General features: G+C 35.5%; 1 protein-coding gene across 1 annotated transcript in view; it reads left to right on the top strand.

Annotated features, from left to right (window-relative positions):
* RMDN2 (regulator of microtubule dynamics 2) overlaps positions 1-19,819 on the top strand; it is a 79,404-nt gene that overhangs the window by 15,660 nt on the left and 43,925 nt on the right. The gene's annotated exons all lie outside the window — the stretch shown is intronic.

The following is a 19,819-nucleotide window of genomic DNA, read 5'->3' on the forward strand; positions in this document are numbered from 1 at the left end:
ATACAAATTTATATAGTTAGACTTTTTAATTTTAGGCAACCTGATGGAGATGAAGTAGTAACTAATCATTATTTCCATTTGCAATTCCCCCGAACACTAATAAGATTGGGCATCTCATCATAGTTTATTTGTATTTTGGTCTTCTCATCTATGAATTTCTTTTAAAAATGAAATAATAAAGGAAGGTAACACTAACAGTTGGTGTCCTCTTCATTGATTCTCTGAGCGTGTCCATTAAACAATGTAACAGAATGTTAAAGAGAGATACTGTGTTCTAATTTTAACCAGAGTCCCAAAGGCCAAGAACAGAGTGATAAGGGCCAGGTCCCCTTGCATTCTAGACCCTCCTGGGCAGGACTTGCCAAAAGATGGAAGCCATTGCCAGTGTGAGCATTCACCCACCAGTAGCCTGTGAAAGGAAGCATTTCTTCCGGGAAAGTCGTTCCTGTGCCGGGCATCCCACCAGTATGTGTATGATGCTGAATGCTATAGGAACAGATGCCATTGCTCAGGCAGAATGTGTCGCACGGGAAGAGCGACAAGGTAGAGTGCAGAGCCTCTTGGCACTAGCACTGAGGGAGAGGGCAGAAGTGGGATAGCATGCCTTTGGTGTTCTATCTAAAAAGTCATTGCCAGACCCAAATTTATCTAGGTATTCTCCTGTGGTGTTGTCTCAGAGTTTTACAGTTTTGCGTTTTATATTTAGGTCTGTGTTCCATTTGGAGTTAATGTTTGTGAAGCGTGGAAGGTCTGCATGACTGACCACTCTTTGTCTAGGCCATATGTCAGGATTGTGGGGAGAAACCCTGAGGAATGAGGTGATGTTCCCCTCCAGGACCAACAGCACATTTAGCAGATTTGCTTCTTGGGGTAAGTGTAGTGGGTTCCCTAAGCTCAGCATTCCTTTCTTTGTAACACAAATCAGTGCAAATGCAGGAGTCTCCAGGCCCTCTGCGTTGCCCTTGTGGGACCTGAGGTCTGGGAGAACCAGCACAAATATGCCAGTGATCATACTGCTGGATTTGCTGTGCATAATAAAGTCCTCTTCTGACCCAAGAACCATGTGTGAGACATTAACTGATTAAGGTATTAGCTTATATGTAGGGTAAAATCAGATCACCAAACTGACAATTATATGATGAAAATGAGAGAGCGTTAGGCCTTCGAAAACTAATTTGTTCAGAGGTTTCCCAAAGAAGATTATTAGGAATGGAACAAAATCAGAAGGTGGTAGCAGGGTATTCAGGATATCGAGAAGTAAAAACGTTTATATTTGAGGCAGTGTTTTATGTCATCACTGGCTTGACACACATACCTGTTATATGGATAGGGCTTCAAGTTGGTTTGGAAAAGGAGATGACAATATTTCTTTTCTGATAACTCTATTACCCTTGTCTTTAAATGGATATAAGTTGTTTCAAGGAGTTAGAAACAGTAACACAGCAGATCTCTGTAATCTGTGCATCTGGCCCACATGATCAGATGGCATGCTTTACTGCCAACATAGATAAAGCTTATCTCATTCTGGGGGGCAATGATGTTGGCTATTTCGGTTTGTTGGTTTGTTTTTTTTCCTTCTCCATATATCTTTGGACCAAAGTCTGTAATGGTGACTTTTCCATATCACTGGAGGGTATAAAAACCCGGGGTGAAGAGTGTTCATGTGAAAGTAGAATGAATTAGTAAGCCAGGGGTGTGTTGGGCGGCCAGTGAGAGAGACAGTCCCAAGCAAAAGATCGTGCAGATATTATATATGTTACTGCCTTCATCCTGTTTTCTCGTCCCTTGATTTATTGGCTGACACCTTGAACAAGGTGAAGTCAGAATACACATTCCCCCGTCACGTGAATTGCAGCTTTTCAGAAAGGCAAGCCACAGAACAGTTTTATCCAAACCTGATGTCATAAGATTCTAGAGTCTGCTGTCATCACATTCTGTGTTATTGCCATGTTAATTCCACACGCAGCTTGAGTGTTCAGTCTTCTGACCTGTTCCACCTACACAGGGCATTTTATGGCTTAAGGATGATGGCTTAGGAAGGAAGGGAGAGATTTACTTTGGATTAAATTTAATATGGGAAAATGCTTAAGGTAAGCCTTTAAAAAGAAAAGAAGAACCCCCCCACTGTTCGATATGTTTCATGTGCTAAAGAACATTGGCATGTTCATGAACCCAGCTTTAACGCTTCCTTTAGTTGCCCACAATAACTGAGTATGAGGACTACCTGGATGTTTATCTGAAGTATTCTCTCCAGAGAGGTCCTACTTCATCCATGGTTAATATTTTAAAATGTATTAGTCAACAGGGCATACATTTATTCTACTTATCTCCTTTAAATATAGTAGTTCGAGAGTCTCAAACAGATACTATGATTTACTATTTTTAAAAGAGGAAGCCCTCTCCTTTCCTTCAGGGGATATTTTCGTTCTTGTGCCTTGTCATATGTTTCCCCTGGTCTGTCTTTCTGCCTGTTTCCCTGAGTCTTTCATCTGATCTTCCCAAGGTTTAATAGATTGGGCAGGTACTGTGTAGGTAGAGATAATCTTTCAGACTTGGGCATTTTGGGAGGATACATCTATGTGACCATCAATTCCGCTGCCATAATTCTCTCATTCCCTATTGTTTCCATATTGATAAAGTGGGTATTACTCTCCAGGAGGCTTGGCAGGTCTCCACCTCTGCTCCCTATTTTTTTTTCCTCATTTGACACTTTTCTCACTCTAGCCGCAGCAAACAGGACCAGAACGTGCAACCAAATTATCCTGCAGATCCAGTTACTTCAGACCCCGTGCAGCATGGAGCCTCTTCTTTCACTCATCGAACTCTATCTCTTGATCCTAAAAGAGCTCATCTGTCTGTAATATGTAATGTCAGTTCACGTAGTGAAAGTAAAAATTTATCTTCTTCATCAAATTTATCTACTCACTCATATTTCTCTGGAAGAAGACATTATTTACTTGCTAAACTTCAGAAAAGCTGTATTTTCCCTGACCATCAACACAGTAGAGCTAACTTTGATTCTCAAGAACAAAGAATCTTCAGTGATTTAAAATCAGACCATTTTGGCCTTCGATTCCAAAGTTTTTTCTCTGCCCCTAAACTAAGTATAATTTCCTGTTATGAGAAAGCTAGTTTTTTTGATCTTCAATCAAGTGATCGTAGCATCTGCATTCATCATAATACAGATGAAATTGAAATGGTTTGTAAAAACTCAAGTATTACTGGTGCTGAAAAATATCTAAGCTCTTGTTCTCCTGAATATAACATTACACATTTTATGAGTTTTGGAACAAAAGCTAATCCTTCAACCTATCCACACACTGTTGGCGGAAACACCTGTCAACACAGCACAGCAACCTTAGTTTCTCTTCCAGCTGTTCTTTCCTATACCTGTCAACAAAACGAAACTGCCACCGATATTGAAGAAAGAGGCCAATCAAGGAAAGTTGCCCTTCATCCTGTTCTCAAAGTCACCATACAGATCATTCTCCACCTGTGGTTCAGCAGCATCCCTCTCAAAGAGTAACTTCCCCTGTTTTCTGTAATGTTGGATTTTCACTTTATAAAAAAATGCTAGTCACTTTATCCCACCTCAAAAGGACATTTCTTTAGATTCCTTTGAAGATGAAAACATTGCTATTCCATCTTATGATGAAGACACATCTTCATCCAAAGCAATTCCTAAAATAAGGTCGCCTCAGACTTTCCACTCTCTTAGAAGGGTAGCTCAAATCAGAAAATTTTTCCACAAGGCACACTCTGTAGAAATCACGGCTCAGCTCTCCTAGAAGTCTCCCATCTCACTAAGCTTCACTGCCTTTTCAGAAAAAAAGACCTCCACATTGCAGTCTAAATTTAACTTTAATCGCTATGTTTTTTTTTGAAAGGTAGCTTATTGACATTATTGGAATTTGGAAGTCAAAGGTTATTAATCTTTTTCAGGCTTTTAACAGATTGACTGCTGACAGGTTGACCAGCCTCAGATTTCTGGATGATTATTATAATATTTCTGTGGTCTGAAAAATACCATCAAGCATTGATATATAAGTCTTCTGGATGTATGACATTCTCTGAGAGTTTTAACATCTTCTTTTATCCTACTCTAGTCATTACAGACAGTATTCCTACCTATGTTACCTATAGAGTTATACTTAGCAATTTACAAATTTTCATTTGTATCAGCCTTGTTTAGCTTCATTTCTCATGCCAGATAGCCTGGGGACAGATGATACTTTTACTAATACAAGGATCAAATTATAAGTAAAAAATATTGTAATAGAAATATGTAGAATATATTGAAACCAGGTATTTTAACTAAATAATTTTAATACACATTTGTGTGTGCATGTCTGAGACTTCAGAGAACTCTGAGATCAGAGGTAATAAATGCGTATATTAGTCTTTATTTTTCAAAGTGAATATTTTTTAGATTTTTTTCCAAAATTTTCACTTTAAAAAATTTTTAAATAAAAATTCTATTTTAGAGCACCTGGGTGGCTCAGTTGGTTAAGCGACTGCCTTTGGCTCAGGTCATGATCCTTGGAGTCCTGGGATTGAGTCCCACATTGGGCTCCCGGCTCAGTGGGGAGCCTTCTTCTCCCTCTGACCCTCTCCTCTCATGCTATTTCTCTCTCTCTCTCAAATAAATAAATCTTTAAAAAAAATTTTATTTTAAAAAGTATCTCCCAAAACTTTATTTTTGAGTATCCTTCAATTTTTCCCACTATATTGAAGTCTATAGATATATTTATCAGAATGACTAATGAATGAAAAAATGCATATAGACAACTAAAAATACTTAAGTTAGAATATAGTCTTTGTAGAGGAAAGAAATTGGCATTATGTTCAATTATTTATCATGATAAAATGCCTCCTAAACCTGTATCATTGGGCTAAGATATTACTTTTACTTTTGTGTTTTTCTCCAAGTTTTAGCATGTATCTTAAAAAGCTTTTTTTCTACTTCGTTTTTTTAAATTGTAGTAAAATATACATCACATAAAATTTACTGTCTTAACCATTTTTAAGTTGAGTGACATTAAGTACATTCATATTGTTTTGCAACCATTATCACCATTTTTCTCCAGAACTTTTTTCCTCTTCCAAACTGAATTCTGGACCCATTAAAATCACTCCACACTCCCCCCATTCCCCCCAGCCTCTGGCAGCCACTTTTCTACTTTCTGTCTGTGTGAATTTGATTCCTCTAGGCACCTTAAAGAAGTGGAATTATGTCTTTTTGTAACGGCTGTTTCACTCAACGTAACGTTCTCAAGGTTCATCTATGTTATAGCATGTGTCAGAGTTTCTTTTTTAAGGTTGAACAGTATTTGTATGTATAGACCACATTTTACTTATTTATTCATCTGTTGATGGACACTTTTGTTGCTTCTACCTTTTAGCTATTGTGAATAATGCTATGAACATGGGTGTACAAATATCTCTTCAAGACCCTGTTTTCGATTCTTTTGATTGTATATCCAGAAATGGAATTACTGAATCGTATGGCAGTTCTATTTTTAATTTTTTTTGAGGTACTGCCTTATTTTTTCCATAGCAGCTGCACTATTTTATGTTCCTCCAAGAGTTCATAAGGATTCCAGTTTCTCCACATCAATGCCAACATTTGTTCTTTTCTGTTTTTTGACAGTAGCCATCCCAGTTGGTACAAGGTGGTTTCCCATTGTGGTTTGCATTTCCCTAATGTTTAGTGACACTGAGCATTTTTTCATGTGCTTATTGGCCTTTTGTATATCTTCTTTGGAAAAATGTCTATTCAAGTCCTTTGCCCATTTTTTAACTGGGTTGTTTGCTTTTTGTTGTTGAGTTGTAGGAGTTCTTTATATATCTCGGGTATTAACCCTTTACCAGATATATGATTTACAAATCTTTTCTCCCATCATGTGGGCTGCCTTTCACTCTATTGATTATGTCCTTTGATGCACAAAATTTCATTTTAATTTTGATATCTAATTTATCTAATTTTGGTGTCTAGTTTACCTATTTTGCTTCTGTTGCCTGTGCTTTTGTTGTCATACCCAAGAAATCATTACCAAACACAATGTCATGAAGCTATTCCCCTATGCTTTATTCTAAGAGTTAGAGTTTTAGGTTTTACATTTAGTAAATGATTCATTTTGAGTTAATTTTTGATTTTTGCATAGAGAGAGTCCAATGTCATTCTTTTGCTTATGAATATCCAGTTTTCCCAGCACCATTTGTTGAAGAGACTACCCTTTCTCTATTGACTGGTCTTGGCACCCCTGTCAAAAATCATTTGACCCTATATGTGAAAGTTTATTTCTGGGCTTTCTATTCTATTCCATTGATGTATATGTCTGACTTTATGTTAGTCCACATTATTTTGATTACTGTAGCTTTGTAATAAGTTTTAAAATCAGGAAGTGTGAGACCTCCAACTTTTTTCTTTTTTCAAGGTTGTTTTGTCTATTCAGGGTCCCTTGAGATTTCACATGAATTTTAAGATGGATTTTTCTATCTTTACAAAAAACATTGTTGGGATTTTAAGAGGGATTGTACTGACTCTATCAATTGCTTTGGGTAGTATTGACACCTTAACAGTATTAGTCTCCATATCTATGGCATGGAGTTTCCGATTGTGTCTTCTTTAATTTTTTTCAGCAATGTTTTATAGTTTTAAGTATACAAATCTTTCATCTCCTTTGTTAAGTTTACTCCTAAGTATTTTATTCTTTTTGATGCTATTATAGTCATTTTTTATTTGCTTTTTAAATTGCTTCTTGTTAATGTATAGAAACACGTCTGATTTTTGCAAGTTGATTTATATTCTGAAACTTTGCTGAATTTATTAATTCTTACAGTGTGTGTGTGTATGTGTGTGTGTGTAAAATCTTTAGGATTTTCTACATTTAAGATCATGTCATCTGCTAAGAGATAATTTTATTTCTTCCTTTCTGATTTAGGTGTCTTTTATTTCTTTTTCTTGCCTAATTGCTCTGGCTAGGACTCCTAGTACTGTACTGAATAATAGTGGCAAAAGCAGACACTCGTGTCTCATCCCTGATGTGAGAGGAAAAGCTTTCAGTCTTTCATCATTGAGTATGATGTTAGCTATGGGCTTCTCATATATGGCCTATATTATGTTGAGGTAGTTTCCTTCTATTGCTAGTTTTTTACACTTTTTTTAAGTAGGCTCCATACCCAGCATGGAGCCCAGCATGGAGCCCAACATGGAGCTTGAACGCACAACCCTGAGATCAAGACCCATACTGAGACCAAGAGTCAGATGCTCAATCTACTTACTGAGCCATGCAGGGACCCCAGTTTGTTACACATTTTCATCATGAAAGGGTGTTGAATATTGTCAAGTGCTTTTTTCTGCACCAATTGAGATGGTCATTTGGGTTTTTTCCCTCCTTAATTCTGTTAATGTGGTGTATCACATTGATTTTCATATGTTGGACCATCCTTGCATTCCACTTGGTCATGGTGTATAATTGCTTTCAAATCCTGTTTGCTGGTATTTCTTTCAGGGTTTTTGTATCAATATTCATCAAAGATGTTGGTCTAGTTTTCTCTTATAGTGTATTTGTACAGCTTTGGGATCAGGGTAATAATGGCCTAATAGAATGAGTTAGGAAATGTTCCTTTCTCTTCAATTTTTTGGGGAGTTTGAGGAATACTGGTTAATTCCTTAAATGTTTGGTGGAATTCACCAGTGAAGCTATGTGGTCCTCGGCTTTCTTTTGTTAGGAGGTTTTTGATTACTGATTTAGTCTCCTTACTAGTTAGATCTGTTCAGATTTTCCATTTTTTCCTAATTCAGTCTTGGTAGGTTGTATGTTTCTAGGAATTTGTTCATTTCATCTTGGTTATCCAATTTGTTGGCATATTATCCTTCATTGTACTCTTATAACCCTTTTTATTTCTGTAAAATGGATAGTGATACTCCTCTTTCATTTCTGTTTTTAGTTACTTGATTTTCTGTCCTTTTTTCTTAGTCTAGCTAAAGGTTTGTCAATTTTGTTGATCTTTTTGAAGAACCAACTCTTGGTTTCATTGATTTTCTTTCTTTTTTTTTTAATTCTCTATTTTCATTTCTGCTTTAATCTTTTTATTTCCTTTCTTTTGCTAGCTTTGGGTTTAGTTTGCTCTTCTTTTTCTAGTTTCTTAAACTATATATTTAGGTTGTTGATTTGATATCTTTTTAAAGATAGCATTTACAACTATAAATTTCCCTTTACCCCTGCTTTCACTGCATCCTGTACATTTTGGTATACTCTGTTTTGCTTTCTTTTGATTCAAGGTATTTTCTAATTTTCCTTGTGATTTATTCTTTGACTCATTTGTTAAGTGTGTTATTTAATTTCCACATATTTATGATTTTCTAGTTTTCCTTCTGCCATTGATTTATACTTTCATTTCATTGCAATCAGAAAAGATGCTTTGTATGATTTTAATCCTTTCAAATTCATGAAGACTTGTTTTGTGATGTAATAATATATAATGTATGCTGGGGAATGTTCCATGTTCACTTGAGAAGAATGTGTATTCTTCTATTGTTGAGTGGAGTATTCTGTATATGTTAAGTCAAATTGGTCTATAATGATATTCAAGTCCTCTGTTTGCTTATTGATCTTCTATCTGATTGTTCTATCCATTATTAAAAGTGAGATATTGAAGTCTCCTACTATTATTATGTTACTGTTTGTTTCTCCCTTCAATTCTGTCAATGTTGGCTTCAAATATTTAGAACCTCTAATGTTTAGTGCATATATGTTTATTATCGTTAACATACTCGTGGTGAATTGAATCTTTTATAATTATATAATGTCCTTCTTTTTTCTCTTGTAAGTTTTTGACTTAAAGTCATTTTGTTTGAGGCTAGTATAGCCAACGTTATTATTTAGATGAAGCATCTTTTTCATCTCTTTACTTTCAATTCAGATGTGTCTTCAGTTCTAAAGTGAGTCTCTTATAGCTAGCATAGAGTTGATCCTGATTTTTTAAATTTATTCTACTAACCTGTGCTTTTTTGATTGGAAAATTTAATCCATTTACATTTAAATAATTAATTAGTAATTTAAATGAGTTACCAAATAACTACTAATTTATTTTGTTTTTTTAAAGATTTATTTGTTTATTTGAGAGAGAGAAAGTATGACTGGGGAGAGGGACAAGGGAAAAGAATCTCTAGCAGAACCCCCTCCCGCCCCCCCGCCACAGAGCATGGAGCCCAACATGGGGCTGGATCTTACAACCTAAGATCATGACCTGAGCTGAAATCAAGAGTCAGATGCTTAACTGACTGAGCCACGCAGGCACCCCCAAATAATTACTAATTTAAATTTATTAATAGAGAATAACTCACTATTGCCATTCTACTATTTGTTTTCTGTATGTCTTATGGGTTTGGGGCCTTCATTTCCTCTGTTGCTGCCTTCTTTGTATTTACTTGATTTTTTGTAATGACATATTTTGATTTACTTCTCAGTTCCTTTGGTGTGTATTCTGTAGATATTTTCTTTGTGTTTACCATGGGCATTGCCTATAACATCCTAAAGTTATAGCAATCTATTTTAAACTGATACCAGCATAATTTCAATTGCATGCAAAAACTTCTCCTTTAACAGCTCCACCCATCATTTAGTTACTGATGTCACAAATTATATCTTTATATATTATGTAGCCATAAACAGATTTATCATTATTTTATGCTTTTCTCTTTTAATACTGTAAAAGAATAAAAAGTGGAGCTATGAACCAGAATTACAATAATGCTGGTATTTATATTTATCCATGTATTTAGCTATGTCAGAAAACTTCATCTTTTCATATGGCTTCAAGTTGCTGCTAATGTCCTTTCATTTCAACTTGAGGACTCTATCATTTCTTGTGGAATAGATCTAGAAGTAAAGAACCCCCTCAGCTTCTGTTTATCTGGGAATGTCTTAATTTCTCCCTTATTTTTGAAGGACAGTTTTTGCTGGATATAGAATTCTTGGTTGACAGGTTTTTTTTCTTTCAGCACTTCAAATATATTATCCCACTGCCTTCAGGCCAGAAGATTTCTGCTGAGAAATCCATTGATAATCCTACAGGAGATTACTTATATGTAATGAATAGTTATTCTCTTGCTGCCTTCAAGATTTTTAAGATTTGCCTTTAAGTTTCTACAGTTTGAAGATGTGTCTTAGTGTGGATTTCTTTGAATTTATCCTAGTTGGAATTCACTGAGCTTCTTAACATTTATATATTCATATCTTTCCTCAAATTTGGGGAGTTTTTGGTCATTATTCCCCAAAATAAGCTCTCTATCCCTTTCTCTCTTCTTCTGGTATTCTAATAATATGTATATTGGTCTGGTTTATGTTATTCCACAAAGTTTCTTAGGCTCTGTTCACTTTTCTTCATTTCTTTTTTTTTTTTTTTTAACTTTTCAGATTCAAGAATTTAAAATAATCTGTCTTCAAATTCGCTGATCCTTTATTCTGCTTGTTTGAGTATGTTGTTGATTCCCTCTAGTGAATTTTCCAAGTTACTTATTTTTTCAGCTCCAAAATTTGTTTGATTTTAAAAAATAGTTTCTAGCTCTTTGTTGGTATTCTCATTTTGTTCATATATTCTTTTCCTGATTTCCTTTTGTTCTCTCTTCCATGTTTTCCTTTAGCTCTTTGAGTACACTTACAACAATTTTTGTTTTAAAATTTGTTTTAAGTCTACAGCCTGTATTTTTTTTTTTAAAGATTTTATTTATTTATTTGACAGAGAGATAGAAGAGCACAAGCAGAGGGAGTGGCAGGGGGAGAGGGAGAAGCAGGCTCTGCACTGAGCAGGGAACCCGATGCGGGACTCGATCCCAGGACCCTGAGATCATGACCTGAGCCGAAGGCAGACGCTTAACCATCTGAGCCACCCAGGCGCCCCAGCCTGTATTTCTTTAGAGTCAGGTTCTGGAAATGTATTTTGTTTATTTAAATAGTCCATTTTACCCTGTTTCTTTGTATTGTTTGTGATCTTTTGTTGCACATTTTGGGGTGGCTGGGTGGCTCAGTCGGTTAAGTGTCTGACTCTTGATCTCAGCTCAGGTCTTGATTTTGGGGTCATGAGGTCAAGCCCTACATTGAGCTCCATGCTGGGCATTAGCCTACTTAAAAAAAGAAAAGAAAATTACACATTTGAAAAAACAGCCATATATCCTCCCTTTGTAGATTGGCTCCATGCAGCGGAAGACCCGCACTAATTAGCCCAGTGTGAGGGCTTAAGGATTTCTCAGGTCTTTTCTAGGCACTAGTTTTCCCTGGGCCCGTGTGTGTGTGTTTTCCCCTAATTATCCCATATAGCTGACTGCTTTTAAATATCTTAATTTCAGTGATCTTACCACTGTTCTTAGATGTCTCATTGTATTCCTCTCCCCATAATCTCTTGCATGAAGGCACCCAGGAGTTTGCAGTCCCCCTCTAATTCTCACATGCCACAGTGCCTGCCACTGCTTTCAGTGACCTTCAACCTGATGTCCAAACGATACCTTCATTTCTGTCTGAGCTCTGAGGCAAGCAAAACAGAAAGCAGTCTCTCAGGAAGCCATTAGACATGCCAGAACATTGCAAATAAGATCCACTCTTTCCCTTCTGTCCCAAGGGAGGAGCTGGGAATTGCAAACTTCTCATCAATACTATATGATGCCAGGGAGGGGTGAGGCAAGGGTGAACAAAAACAGCATGAAGTTTCCTACCATTTTGAGTATGTTTTTTTCTTGATTTGGCATTCACTTGGTTGCTACAAATCCTTGACTAGCTTCTAAATCTCCCATGAAGCTGTTTCATTCTGTCTATTGTCCATCTAGTGTTTCCATGTAGGAATGAGGGCCTATAGCTTCCTCTCCACCATCTTGCTGACATCAGTCTCTCTTGGCACGTATATTTTGAAAAGAAAAAAAAAAAAGTTGGGGGAAGTGAGGTATTGGATAAGGCTGAGCAAAAGGAACTGAATCAGGGTGCCTGATATGGCGAGATGGCAGTGTACTGTAACCAGGCATGTTTTTGCCTATTCTGATGGAACTCACTATGGATTGACTTTTGTAAATACACTACTTTATTTTCGTAGAAAATAATGTCATTTTCTCTTTAAATAGTGCAATGATACCTTCAGAGATGCTATTGTTGCTATTGAAGCAAGTAATTGATTATGCAGAAGAAATGAAGGGATAGGGGAAATGGCATAGTTCTTATTCAAATTGGGAGCAGAAAATAGGGCCAGAAAAGTACATGAAGTTGCAAATGTTTGTAAGTAAATTTGACATTTTAGAAAGATGAATCTCTCCAGACCTGCTAAAAGAGTGTTGGAAAATTCTGTTTGACATCAGATAATCTATGAATTGCCTTTTTTTTTTTGCCCCTGTACAAATCTCAGCTTTAACCCAAAATTAATACATATGTTTGATTTTCCCATGCCTATTTAGATATGCCCTATTTATAAAATTTGCTTTTAAAACTTTCTTATCACTTTTGATAAATGTCCAGTTATACGTAGAAGATTCCTGTCCAAAGTAGGAAAACAGTTTCCCCACACTTGAGTGTTTCTAAATGTGGGGAAGAGACTAGCTTAATGTTCTCTCTTGTTTTATTGGCCAGTTTGTCTATTGTTAATCTCAGTACCACTCTGACTTCTTATAGCTTTATCCTTTATGCTATAGTCCTGATAGCTATTATTTAGAAGTGTCTTTGCTCTTCTTGCACTTGCTCTTCCATATTAATTTTAGAGTCAGATAAGTTCCATAGGAAAAACCATTGTGGTTTTGGCTGGAACTGCATTAAAGTGTAGTTAAATTTGGGGCCATGTGAAATTGGTTTAATGTTAAGTTTTTCTATCCATGGATATAGTATCTTTGTCCATCTATTTAGATATTCTTTAATGTCCTCAAATAATATTTTTAAATTTTCTATAAAAACATAAAAAAAAACTGTGGAATTTTTTCCCTAGGTACTGTGTATTTTTCCTGTAAATGTTACATTTTATGAAATTACATTCTCTAGGGTTTCCTGGGTGGCTCAGTCAGTTAAACAGCTGCCTTCGGCTCAGGTCATGATCCCAGGGTCCTTGGATCGAGCCACGGGTCGGGCTCCCTGCTTGGCAGGGAGCCTGCTTCTCCCTCTACTGCTGATCCTTGTGTGCTCGCTCGCTCTCTCTGACAAATAAATAAATAAAACCTTTAAAAAAAGAAAAAGAAATTACATTCTCTAACTTGTTTTATAGATATAAGGACATGATTGATTTTCAAAAACTGATCATAAGTATTGATTAGCTTTATTTACTTATCTGTAAATTTTGATAGGATTTTTATTCTATTGCATAAACTTCAAATAAAAATAGTTCTATTTCTTCTTTCCCAATTCTTATAATTTTTGTTTTCTTTTAATATTGTGCTAACCTGTAGTACATTGTTGAATAGAAGCAATAATATTAAACATCCCTTTCTATTTCTTATTTTAAGGAGAATGCTTCTAATTTTTCATCATTAAGTGTGAAATGTATTATAGTTTTGTCATATAACCTTGTGTTCAGAAGTCCCCTTCTACTCCTTGTTCATGGGTTTGCTATTTCTTTGTCCTAAAATGGAGCTGAATTTATTGAGAAAAAATCTGTAATCACTGAAATGATCATGTATTGTTCTCATTCTATCTGTTGTGCTAAAGAAATGTTCTAATGTTAAACTGTGCTTGTAATTCCTAGGAGAAATCCAGTTTAGTTATGATGCATTCTTTCATGTTTGTTACAGTTTTTTTATATTTTTGATGTCTGTGATATCTTTCGTTGAATTTTTACATCTATATTTACGTGTGAAATTGGTCTATATTGTTCATTTCTGATACTATCCTTATTTGATTTTGGTGTCAGTTTTACCAGCTTCAAAAAATGAGCTGAGGGGTATTCCCTCTATTTGAATTTCTTGGAAGAATTTGGGTAAATCTAATTCTTTGGATATTTGGTAAAGCCTGGGAGAAACTGACTGTCTCTAGATCTCTCTCTCTCTCTCTCTGTCTTTCTCTCCTCATGTGTGTGTGTGTGTGTGTGTGTTTTGAAATGGATATACAGATTCTGGTTTAATTTATTTAATGGCTATAGGAATATTCACATTTTTGTTCTTTTTTCTTATAAAAATAAAGTCTTTATTGATATATTCTTCATATGCTGTATAATTCATCCCTTTAAAGTGTACAGTTTGGTGGGGTTTAGTTTATTCACAGAGTTAGTTGTATAGCCATCACCGCTATCTAATTTCCAAACACTTTCATCACTCAAAAAAAGGCCATGTACCCTGTATCCGTTCATTCTCTATCTCTCCGCATCCCCAGGCCCTGTCAACCATTATTCTTACTTTCTGTTTCCATGGCTTTGCTTATCCTGTACATTTCATGAAGTGGAATCTTAAAATATGTGGCCTTTCACTAAGCATAATGTGTTCAAGGTCCATTCATGTTGTATCATCCAACAGTACTTCATTCCTTTGTATTACCAAATAACATTCCATTGTTTACTCATTTTGTTTACCCATTCATCAGATGAAGAGCATTTGGGTCATTTTCATTTTTTGGCTATTTTGAATAAAGTTTCTATGTACATTCCTATACAGGTTTTTGTGTGGACATAGGTTTTTCAGTTCTTTTGGATGTGTACTTAGAAGTGTAATTGCTGAGTCATATGATAACTCTATGTTAAACATTTTGAGGAACTACTGAATTGTTTTCCAAACTAGATGCACCATTTTATCCCATTAGCAATGTAGGAGGGTTCCAGTTTTTCCACATCTTTGTCAACAGTTGTTATTGTCTCTTTTATTTTAGCCATCCTAGAAGGTGTGAAGTGATGATTCATTGTGGTTATGATTTGCATTTCACTAATGACTAATATTGAGCATCTCTTCATGTGTTCTTTGGCCATTTGTCATCATCTTTTGATGAAATATCTATTAACTCCTTTCTTCCATTTTTAAATTGAATTATTTGTCTTTTTATTATTGAGTTGTAAATCCATCTGTATACTTGTTAGATATACATCAGTATATTTGTCAGTATACTTGTTAGATATATGTCAGTATATTTGATTTGTAAGTATTTTCTTCCATTTTTGAATTATCTTTTCATTTTCTTGATAAAGAAAATTTCCTTTAAGCACAAAAGTTTAAAATTTTGTAAAATCTATTTTATCTATTTTTTCTTTTGTCACCTGTGCTAGACCATTGCCTAGTCCATGATCACAAATGTTTACTCCTGTGTTTTCTTCTAAGAGTTTTATAATTTTAGCTCTTACATTTAGGGTTTTGATCCATTTTGAGTTAATGTTTATATATGGTGTGAGGTAAAGGCCCACCTTCATTCTTATGCATGTGGATATCTATTTGGCCCAGAACCATTTGTTGAAAATAAAATTGTAATCCTCCACTAAGTTGTCTTGGTATTCTTGTCAAAACAAATTGACCATAAACATAAAGGTTTATTTCTGGACTCTAAATTCTTAATAGGTCCTTAATCCCTATTCCATATGTCTATCATCCTTATGCCAGTACTGTCTTGACTACTGTGGCTTTATAGTAAATTTTGAAATCTGGAAGTGTGAATTCTCTAACTTTTTTCCTCTTTTACAACATTATTTTGGCTGTATTGGGTCCCTTGCATTTCCACATGAAATTTAGGATCAGCTTGTCAATTTCTGGGGGAAAATGTTGTCAGCAGAGATTTAATAGAAATTACTTTGAATCTGTAGATAAATTGGGAGAATGCTGCCATCATAATAACTAAATCTTCTGATTCATGCGCATGAAACTTCATGTACTTAGATCCTATTCTTTAATTTCAGCAATGTTTGATAGTTTACAGTATATAAGTCTTGCACATATTTTGTTAAATTCAATCCTAAGAATTTTATTCTTTTTTTTTTAAAGATATTATTTATTTATTTGACAGAGAGAGACACAGCGAGAGAGGGAACACAAGTAGGGGAAGTGGGAGAAGCAGGCTTTCCGCAGAGCAGGGAGCCTGATGTGGGGCTCGATCCCAGGACCCTGGGATCATGACCTGAGCCGAAGGCAGATGCTTAACGACTGAGCCACCCAGGCGTCCCGAATTTTATTCTTTTTTAAAAAGAGTATTTATTGGGCGCCTGGGTGGCTCAGTTGGTTAAGCAACTGCCTTCAGCTCAGGTCGTGATCCTGGAGTCCCAGGATCGAGTCCCGCATCAGGCTCCCCGCTCAGTGGGGAGTCTGCTTCTCCCTCTAACCCCCTCCCCTCTCATGTTCTCTCTCACTCTCTCTCTCTCAAATAAATAAATAAAATCTTTAAAAAAAATTTAAAAAAATAAATAAATAAAAAGAGTATTTATTTATTAGAGAAAGGGAGAAAGGGAGAGCGAGAGAAAGGGCATGCACATGAGTGGGAGAGGGGCAGAGGGAGAGAATCTCAAGTAGACTCCCTGTTGAGCGCAGAACCTGACCTGGGGCTTGATCTCACCACCCATGAGATCATGACCTGAGCCAAAATCATGAGTCTGACACCCAAATGACTAAGCCAGCCAGGTGCCCCAGAATTTTCTTTTTTTTAATAGTATTGTAAGTGAAATTGTTTTCTTCATTTCATTTTTGGATTGTTCATTAATAGATGTATAGAAATACAATTTACTTTTATAAGTTGATCTTGTATTTTGCAATCTTGTTGAACTTGTTTATTAGTTCTAATAGCTTTTTATGGATTTATTAGGATTTTATATGAACAAGATGATGTCAAATGTGATTAGAGATCATTTTACTTCTTTCCAATCTGGATACTTTTTATTTCATTTTCTGGACTAATTGATTGGCTTTTCCTTGAGCAGTTTTAGCCAATTATATTTTTCTAGGTGGTTGTCTTTCAAAGTTTAAATTTATTAGCATAAAATTGTTCATCATAGTCTGTTATTTAAATCTATGCTCTATCTTTAGTAACAATGGTTCTTTGTTTCATTCCTGATGCTGTTAATAATGACTTCTGCTTTTCTTTCTTACATTCTCTTATGTATGAGATATATCTTTTTAAAATTCTTTTTAAACTTTATGACATACAGAGTACATGTGGAAAAGCATACAAATAACAAGTACACAGATGGATTTTCAAACTGAATACAGTGGTAAAGTCAGCACCCAGATTTAGAGACAGAATATTATTAGTACCTCAGATATTCCCAACATGCTGTTATCCAGTCACTCCCTGGCACCAAGAGGATAACCCATCTTGATTTCCAAATGCATACATGAGTTAAAATTATGTTTCTCCTTTATCTAAATGAAATAATACACTACATACTCCTTTGTGTCTAGCTTCTCTCAGTTGATATTAGCTTGTGATATTCATCCATTTTGTTGTGTGTGGTTGAAGGCCATTTATCCTCACTACTAACTACTCTTGCACTGTGTTAATATACCACAATATGTAAGCTTCCTATTCCTTTTTTTTTTTAATTTTATTATGTTATGTTAGTCACCATACAACACATCATTAGTTTTTGATGTGGAAACTTCCTATTCCTAATAGGCATTTGGTACTTTTCCAATTATAGACTATTATGATTGGATAAATATCTGTACACATTTCTTTTGTGTATATACCTAGGAGTGAAATGACTAGATCCATAGAGTATGTGTATGCCAGCTTAGGATATATTGCCAAACATATTTCCAAAGTGGTTGTTCTAATTTATGCTCCCATCAGCTATATATATATAAGAGCTCCATTGGCTCCACATCCTCACCAACTTTTGGTATTTTTTGTCTTTTCATTTTAGCCATTCTAGTGGGCATGTAGATGGAAATGTTTCAATTATTTTTAACTTTGAAGGTTTTCTCACCTACTTTTTAGTGGTGATTTCTGACTTAGTTGCATTGTGAACAGAGAATATGTTCTACACCACAGATTGCTACCATTTGTGGCTTGCTTCGTGGCCTTGTGTATGTGGCTGTTTTCATAGATATGTCATAGATACGACATTGTTTTCCAGGGGCTCAATGTCTAGCTCTATATATGTTAGTTGGATTTGAGCTTGTTAATTTTGGCATTTAAATTGTATCCTTACTTTTTCTTACACTTTATCAGTTACTTAGAATGTGTTAAAAATCTCCCATTCTGATAGTAGATTCAATTTCTCTTTGTATATGTTAATTTTTGTTTTCTGTGTATCTGAGACTTGTGTTTTTAGATGCATAGAAGTCTAAAACTGCTCTTTGTTTATCATAAATTGAACCATTTAGTGTTGGTGTCCCTCTTTAAGTTTAATGCTTTTTGCTCTAAAGAATATTATGTCTGATATTAAACTAGTTACTTCCTTTTGTTTATCATTTTCTTATTATATCTCAGGTATGTAGAATTGGATTAAAAACTACTTTTAGGGGGCGCCTGGGTGGCTCAGTTGGTTAAGCGACTGCCTTCAGCTCAGGTCATGATCCTGGAGTCCCAGGATCGAGTCCCACATCGGGCTCCCTGCTTCGCAGGGAGTCTGCTTCTCCCTCTGACCCTCCCCCTCTCATGCTCTCTCTCTCTCTCTCATTCTCGCTCTCAAATAAATAAATAAAATCTTTAAAAAAAAAAAAAAAACTACTTTTAGCTCTTACAAACTCTAAGGACTGGTCCATGCATGTGCCACTTTTATTCATTTAGCTAGTTATTATGAATAATGTAAAAGCATCCATGAAACTACCTCCTAAAACAAAGGATAGGACCTAGACAAGAATCCTCATCAAACCATTTGGCTCCCGTGCCTTCCCTCATCTGAAGGTAACGGTTACCCTGAGTGTATAATCTATATTGTTCATTCCTTCCTTTTTTAATAATATCATTTTATTGCAGGTGTGTGTATATTCCTTAAGATGCACATTTAATTTTGATTGTTTTTATGGAAAGGGGATTGTGTTGTATATAGTTTTAAGAGCTTATTTTTCCACTTAATAATAAGTTTGTTAAGATTCCTTCATATTTTGCACATCACTGTATGTCTTTCATTTTGACTGTTGTATAATATTCATTCACTCTTTGGTGGGAATTTAGGTTGTTTCCTGGTATTTGCTATTTGAAAGTACTGCTGTCTCTATTATACATATCTTTTTTTGCACATATGCAAGCAAGAGACCAGGTTACTGGGTCCTAGGGCATGTGGAAGTTCACTATTAAAAGATAACTCCAAAGTGCTTTCCCAACTGGGTTCACCAGTTTGGATTCACATCAGATCCTGTGGATTAACTTCATCCCCAGCATTTGGTATTGTCAGACTTTTTACATAATATCTCTCTGTGGTCTTTATTTGTATTTCTGTAATTGCTAGTGAACATTGAACATCTTTTCTTATGTTTATTGACTATATGTATTTTCTCATTTGAGAAACCCTATTTATATCTCTCAAGCATATTTCTATTGAGTTCACCGCGTCTTTTGTTACCTAATTTTAGGAAAGCATTTATGTGTTCTTGTCATCAATGTTCTCCATGTGGGTGTGTTGCAAAACATCCATTCCTGGTTTTTAATTTGTGTTCTTATATTTTTGAAATTGTCTTTTGATTAGCAGCAGTTTTTCATCTTAATATAGTTAAACTGATTAGTCATTCATAATTAATCATTTATAGTTAATGCTTTCCTATCTTGGTTAAGAAAATTTTTTGCTCCTGGATGCCTGGGTGGCTCAGCCTGTTAAGCGTCTGCCTTCGGCTCAGGTCATGATCCCAGGGTCCTGGGATCAAGTCCCACATCGGGCTTCTTGCTCCGCAGGGAGCCTGATCCTCCCTCTGCCTGCTGTTCCCCCTGTTTGTGCTCTGTCTCTCTCT

The sequence above is a fragment of the Neomonachus schauinslandi genome, chromosome 10, assembly GCF_002201575.2.
Source record: "Neomonachus schauinslandi chromosome 10, ASM220157v2, whole genome shotgun sequence".
Taxonomy (NCBI): domain Eukaryota; kingdom Metazoa; phylum Chordata; class Mammalia; order Carnivora; family Phocidae; genus Neomonachus; species Neomonachus schauinslandi.